The following is a 7,402-nucleotide window of genomic DNA, read 5'->3' as shown; positions in this document are numbered from 1 at the left end:
TCTCTCTCTCTCTCTCTCTCTCTCTCTCTCTCTCTCTCTCTCTCTCTCTCTCTCTCTCTCTCTCTCTCTCTCTCTCTCTCTCTCTCTCTCTCTCTCATCCTACCCACAGTGGCGAGGAATATAGTACTCTGTGTTCCCTCTCCACTTTCTTTATCAGATATTTTTTTTCGCCTCTGTACGAGGTGAAAAATATTCATTGTCCTCTTTTTTTTTTTAACATTCTGCTATGCGAGCATTATCAACGATAAAAGGTGTTTGTCGGTTGAGCAAACTCCTGTAATATCACTTTAAACTTTAGCCACACACCCAGCAGAGACTCGAACCCAGCCAGCACAGTTGCTTCCCAACAACTGGCATAATTTAGTACATCTTAACCCACTCCACTAAACTCAGACCCTTAAAAAGAGATGGAAATTTCGAGGTATTTAACCCCCAAAGTTCTCCACCCCCCAAGAGCACTAGAGAGAGGTGAGAGGTCACTCACGTTTTTCATCAAGCAACTGCTTAAATGGGAGAACGCGTGTCTTATGTTTTTGCACATAGACTTGTCCAAATTCGCAAGTGAAGTCATCAGAGTGCAGAGTGCAGTCATCAACATAAGCTTGAGCTTTATGAATGAGGTGGAGATCGTTGAAATATACATTCCACAGCAGAGGGCCAAGCACACTACCCTGTGGAACGCTGGTTACAACTTGAGTGGCTTTTGGATTCTGTTTCATTGAGCAGAATCCTTCCCTCCTTTTCTCTCTCCTTTCCTTTAAACTCCCTCCTTTGCGTTACACCACTACCTACCCGTTACACCCCCCACCCCTTCCGTTACACCCCCCTCCCCTTTACAATAGTCCACACAGGTGCTGCTGATTCCAATCTTAACGTCCACTTCCCGTCTTGATATTGTATCGGAAACGCCATTTATAGATTTCTCCACTCTCCCTCATGTAATATCTTTCTCTCCCTGTCTCTCTTTCTCAGCCTCTCTCTCTCTCTCTCTCTCTCTCTCTCTCTCTCTCTCTCTCTCTCTCTCTCTCTCTCTCTCTCTCTCTCTCTCTCTCTCTCTCTCTCTCTCTCTCTCTCTCTCTCTCTCTCTCTCTCTCTCTCTCTCTCTTTCAACTTTATATACTTTTTCTTTCTCGCGAAAGACCCATTCCCCATTCTTCATGACTGACCCATTCCCTTTCTATCGCTTTCTTTCTGTCTTATTTTCTCTTGCTCTCTCCCCTTTCTTATGTTTCTCCTCCTCCTCTAAGTTGTCCCCCTGCAAAGTATCACCACTGCTGATTTAACCCTCACATTTGTTTTCTCTTCCAATTCTCTCCCTCTCGCCCTCTTTCCCTCCTTTCCTATCTCCACCCTTTACTCCCTCTAGTTACCTCGTCTCCTCCTGCTCCTCCCCATCAGGATATAAGTGGCGTGAATCAGAGCCTGAAGAGGTAAGATCAGCCAAGATTGGCCCCGTATGTCTCCTGGGCTCTGGCGACACCCTCCACTCTCCTCCAATATCTGTTCCACACTCCCTTCAAGGAGGGTAAGGAAGGGGGGTGGAGGGTAAGGGTTAAGGTAAGCGGTAAGGAGGTAAAGTAGGTGAATAGGGAGAAAGGGGGTTTGGTGGTGAGGGAGAGGGGGGGGGGGGTGCATTGAGGGAGGGAAGCAAAGGCTGTTGGAGAGAATTAGGGAATGTTTTTTTTCTTGTGAAAGGGAAGGAGGACCTGGATTGTATTTGGGGTTTTGGGGGAGTTCTTCTACTCCCAAAGTGTTGCCCGGGGGCCAGGCTTGACTTGTGAGAGCTTGGTCCAACAGGTTGTTGCTTGGAGCGGCCCGCAGGCCGCAGGGTGGTGGCTCGAAAGAGCTAGAAGAACGCTCTTGGGAGAGAGAATAGGTTGGTATTTAGGAGCGGGAGATATGAATAGTGGGAGAGAGAGGAGAGGCTGGTGGAGGGTAAGGGGGGTGATTGAGGTGGATAGAGAGAGGGAGATAATGGTCATGAAGAGCAGTAGGAATTGGGATGGATGAAAGAGCAACAAAGTGTCACTGAACAATGGGGAACAAAGCCAGAGACTTGTTGAAGGATCAGAGGTGAAAGAGATCATTCAATCAACTGGTAATTGATTGTTGGTAATTATTGCCCGGTAATAAGTACTTGTGAAATACACAAGACTAGAATACTGATATGTATTTCCCTCTGCCAACACATGTTAAAACTGAAGGAAAATTAAATACAATTGCCGAAATTCACACTAAAATATGGACTAGCGAAGCAAGCAACGGAATTGTATATTTCTGTAGGCTAGGAAGGTTTCACAACGGACAGTGTCGACCAGTGAAAGTGATCCTGGAGAACAGTACTTCAGTGAAAATACATATTGACAGAAAAAGAGGAATTTGATGGACAGGAATGTATAATGAGGTTTAAATTAACTGGGATATGTCTACGAAGGAATAAGATGAAGAAGGGAACCAGGACCTATTTTTTTTTTGAGATATATAGAAGAGTTGTTACATGGTTGTAGAGCCACTAGTACGCGTAGCGTTTCGGGCAGGTCCCTGGAATACGATCCCCGCCGCGAAGAATCGTTGTTACAACCAAGTACACATTTTACTGTTGAGTTAAACAGAGGCTACAGTTAAGGATTTGCGCCCAGTAAATCCTCCTCCCCGGCCAGGATACGAACCCATGACAGCGCTCGCGGAACGCCAGGCGAGTGTCTTACCACTACACCACGGAGACTGCTTAGGTTAGGTTATATTTTTATTTAAGGAGAATACTGGGAGTGGTAAGAACAGGGAATTGTGAAGAGGAAGGAGGAGAAGTGGAAAGTTTATCAGAAGAACGACTGGCTGATAGTGTTGACAATGGTATTGTATCACTCAATCAGAGACAGGAACCTGTTAGGTTATTCAGAGCCATATATTCCATGTACGAAATAATGAAACATATGCAGTAGTGATGCTCAATTGTCCCACCCTGCCCTGGATAAGAACCCGGGTCCTCGCTTGCTGGGCGAGTGTGTTAGCCACTAGGCCACAGGGGTACCAAAGCAAGGCTGTGCTGGATATCGAAGTGATTCAACTAATCCGTTGAAAATGACGCGGATTAGTAAAGAATAAAGCTCTCCAATACTGACGTTCTCTTTGCACTGGCCTCAGTAGGTTAGGTAGACTGCTTGGGTCTGCACGGGTTTTAGAGAGAGAGAGAGAGAGAGAGAGAGAGAGAGAGAGAGAGAGACAGAGCGAGAGAGCCAGAGAGAGAGAGAGAGAGAGAGAGAGAGAGAGAGAGAGAGAGAGAGAGAGAGAGAGAGAGAGAGAGAGAGAGAGAGAGAGAGAGAGAGAGAGAGAGAGAGCGAGAGAGACAGAGAGAGAGCCAGAGAGAGAGAGAGAGAGAGAGAGAGAGAGAGAGAGAGAGAGAGAGAGAGAGAGAGAGAGAGAGAGAGAGAGCGAGAGAGACAGAGAGAGAGCCAGAGAGAGAGAGAGAGAGAGAGAGAGAGAGAGAGAGAGAGAGAGAGAGAGAGAGAGAGAGAGAGAGAGAGAGAGAGAGAGAGAGAGAGAGAGAGAGCGAGAGAGACAGAGAGAGAGAGAGAGTCAGAGAGAGAGCCAAAACATTACCATAATGTCTGCCATCATCAGATGACTTCATTACCAATATTGGCTATCTCACACGCAGCTTAGTGAACACTTCTCGTCCTGATATCGTGGCTACTAAGATGGCAGCATCCTTTGATAAGAGGACTCCTGAGAACTTCTCCAAGACTGTCATCTATACCTCAAGGATGCTCTGAGACTAACTGGGCCCCCTTGGCGGATTTGAGATACAGTTCCAGTCAAATAGTTTACACTCGACATATTGACAGAGGAATCACATCAACGTGATGTATCAATGAGACACTCAGTATAGGAGCCGTCAATGAGGATTCGAACCTTGTTCTTGTACCTCTTCTTGTTCTTCTACTGATTGACTCAAGGTATTGATGTGGCTATTTCCCCTTCATCTGTAAATTGTGTTCTTCAAAATATGCATCAATTCTGGAACATCAATTATGGTATGAGCAATGTAGTGACCTCAATGGCAAGGGCGACCTCTATCAGCATTTTTTAATGGACAATTTAGACTCCTTAAATATGCAACATAAAAATGAAATGTAAACATGCATCGGCTTCTTAAAAATGAGATAACTTTCATTCGCATTATAATTGTGCATGACCTTACCGACACACACACACACACACACACACACACACACACACACACACACACACACACACACACACACACACACACACACACACACACACACACACACACACACACACACACACACACGGGGCCTCGTAGCCTGGTGGATAGCGCGCAGGACTCGTAATTCTGTGGCGCGGGTTCGATTCCCGCACGAGGCAGAAACAAATGGGCAAAGTTTCTTTCACCCTAAGTGCCCCTGTTACCTAGCAGTAAATAGGTACCTGGGAGTTAGTCAGCTGTCACGGGCTGCTTCCTGGGGTGTGTGTGTGTGTGTGGTGTGGGAAAAAAAAAAATAGTAGTTAGTAGTTAGTTAGTAAACAGTTGATTGACAGTTGAGAGGCGGGCCGAAAGAGCAAAGCTCAACCCCCGCAAAAACACAACTAGTAAACACACACACACGCACACACACACACTCCATACTGACTCCAGGCTGACTCCATACACAATTTCAAATGTAGATATGATAGAGCCCAGTAGGCTCAGGAACCTGTACATCAGTTGATTGACGGTTGAGAGGCGGGACCAAAGAGCCAGAGCTCAACAAGCACAATTAGGTGATTACATACACAGAGGCAGTGATGTGGTGGTCTACTAGTCTGACACTGAAAAAAATCTTTCTAACGTTTCTTTGGCTCATTTGGGCACTCAATTTCCACCTGTGTCCCCTTGTGCGTGTGCCCCTTGTGTTAAATTGTCTTTATCTACCTTATCAATTTCTCTGAAAAGTTATTGCCAATAGCATTTGGTGGTCCCAAGCGATCACCCATCCAAGTACTAACCAAACCCAACGTTGCTTAACTTCGCTGATTGGACGAGAAGCAGTGTTCTTAACATGGTATGGCCGCATATGTGTGTGAATGTGTGCATGTATTGGAGAGAAATATATGTAGTAGATATAATACAGGAAAATAGATTGATTAGATTGGAGACCAAGAGCTAAATAGGCTCGACTTTGCAGACACAAATAGTAAATACACACACACACACACACACACACACACACACACACACACACACACACACACACACACACACACACACACACACACACACAGTTCATTGACAGTTGAGAGGCGGGATCAAAGAGCCAAAGCTCAACCCCCCCGACATCACAACTAGGTGAGTACAACTAGGTGAATACATAAGTGTTGTCTTTCGTTTATTTAGGTTTCATTCACGAATGCAATTCATTCACGAATGTCTCATTGCTATGCACACAGAACAGGTTGTTGACAGAGCCCGGGTACACAGGGGGGAGTTGTGTAAAACCCTGGCTTGTGTCTCGGAGAGGCTGCAGGATCCGTGTGGGGTCAGTAGCACTCCCGGTTGCAATTCTTTTGACCATTTCGTGGCGCAATCGGCTAAGGCGCGTCTGGGATCATCCCGGACGTAGGTTCGATCCCCTTCATCACGGCCCTTGTGGATTTGTTCGTTTCATTTCTAATTTCGTCCTCTTTGTCTCCCTCTCTTCCTTCAGTCTTCCCTTCTTCCTTCTCCTCCCTCCACGTTCTCCTCTGGTTTATTCTTTACCTCCATTTGCTCTTTTGTTTTTCTCTTCACTTCTTCATCCCATGCCAGTTACTTTTTTATCCCATTCATTCCCCCCTTCCATTCCCATTCTATATTTCTCCCTATTCCGTCCCCTTCCTCTTGGGCCCCTCCCCTCTGTCACATCCCCTACGCCGCCTCATGTCAACCTGTCAAGCGTCAGGTGTCACCTGTCAATTACAAAAACAAACTGGTAACAGACACAGGCAATCCAATTACATTTGACACTGACATGGCGGGTTCGTGTCCCTCATAGGTGTGGCACTCACACAGGGTGTGGCACTACCCAAGGGTGTGGCACTCACCCAGGGTGTGGCACTACCCAAGGGTGTGGCACTCACCCAGGGTGTGACCTCCTCACAATCTATGAGGATAGAAAGTACAGAGGTAACATGATCCCAACATGAAAGATTCTGAGGGGAATAGATAAGGTGGACAAGGAGAGACTCTTCAGATTAAGAGAACGTAGGACAAGAGGACACAAGAGGAAGCTGGAAAAGGAACTGACCGGATAGACTGTAAGGAGGCACTTAGACCCAAGACAGGTGGAATGCCCTGAATGCCCTGTCAACGAGTGGATTGCCCTGTCAACAAGTGGAATGCCCTGAATGCCCTGTCAACAAGTGGAATGCCCTGAATGCCCTGTCAACAAGTGGAATGCCCTGAATGCCCTGTCAACAAGTGGAATGCCCTGAATGCCCTGTCAACAAGTGGAATGCCCTGAATGCCCTGTCAACAAGTGGAATGCCCTGAATGCCCTGTCAACAAGTGGAATGCCCTGAATGCCCTGTCAACAAGTGGAATGCCCTGAATGCCCTGTCAACAAGTGGAATGCCCTGAATGCCCTGTCAACAAGTGGAATGCTCTGAATGCCCTGTCAACAAGTGGAATGCCCTGAATGCCCTGTCAACAAGTGGAATGCCCTGAATGCCCTGTCAACAAGTGGAATGCCCTGAATGCCCTGTCAACAAGTGGAATGCCCTGAATGCCCTGTCAACAAGTGGAATGCCCTGAATGCCCTGTCAACAAGTGGAATGCTCTGAATGCCCTGTCAACAAGTGGAATGCCCTGAAAGAAGAAGACGTTGTAGAAGCCACTTCCATCCACAACTTCAAGACCAAAATCGACAAAGAATCTGAGCCTATAAGCCACCAAAAAGACCCAGTTAGCGAGGCAAAAACGAGCAATACCTCATTAAACCACACACCCCCCCTACTTCCAGTAGACACTTTTAGTTAAGTACTGCTAGTTAAGTACCACTACTAGTACCCTCCATCCCCCCTTCCCCCCCTCCCCCCCCTCACCCCCTTCCCCCCTCCCCCCTCCCCCCCCTCCCCCCCCCCCCTCAACGTTATCGGCCCCAAAACACGAGATATACAGGACGATTAAACCTTCCAATTAGTTTTGAACAATAAACATACTATTATTCAACAACTGTTTACAAAATGCATTCCCCCCCCCCCCCACCACTACATATCGAGGCTGGCGATTTCTGACAACTGACAGACGCAATAGAGCTGAGTCTATTGTGCTTCTGCTCGCCTGATGCGCATGTCGCACCTCACTTGTCTCTGGCCATGGTGGCATTTTGACACCTTCGATAACTCATTACAATGGTGGCCC

The 7,402-nt window shown here is 46.9% G+C and overlaps 1 pseudogene; it reads right to left on the bottom strand.

Moving 5' to 3' along the window:
• Positions 1 to 4,961: 4,961 nt before the first annotated feature.
• LOC138352795 (5S ribosomal RNA) lies at positions 4,962 to 5,080 on the bottom strand (annotated as a pseudogene).
• Positions 5,081 to 7,402: the final 2,322 nt, after the last annotated feature.

Source organism: Procambarus clarkii, chromosome 54, assembly GCF_040958095.1.
Source record: "Procambarus clarkii isolate CNS0578487 chromosome 54, FALCON_Pclarkii_2.0, whole genome shotgun sequence".
NCBI classification, from domain to species: domain Eukaryota; kingdom Metazoa; phylum Arthropoda; class Malacostraca; order Decapoda; family Cambaridae; genus Procambarus; species Procambarus clarkii.
This window is presented reverse-complemented; position numbering and strand designations above follow the sequence as displayed.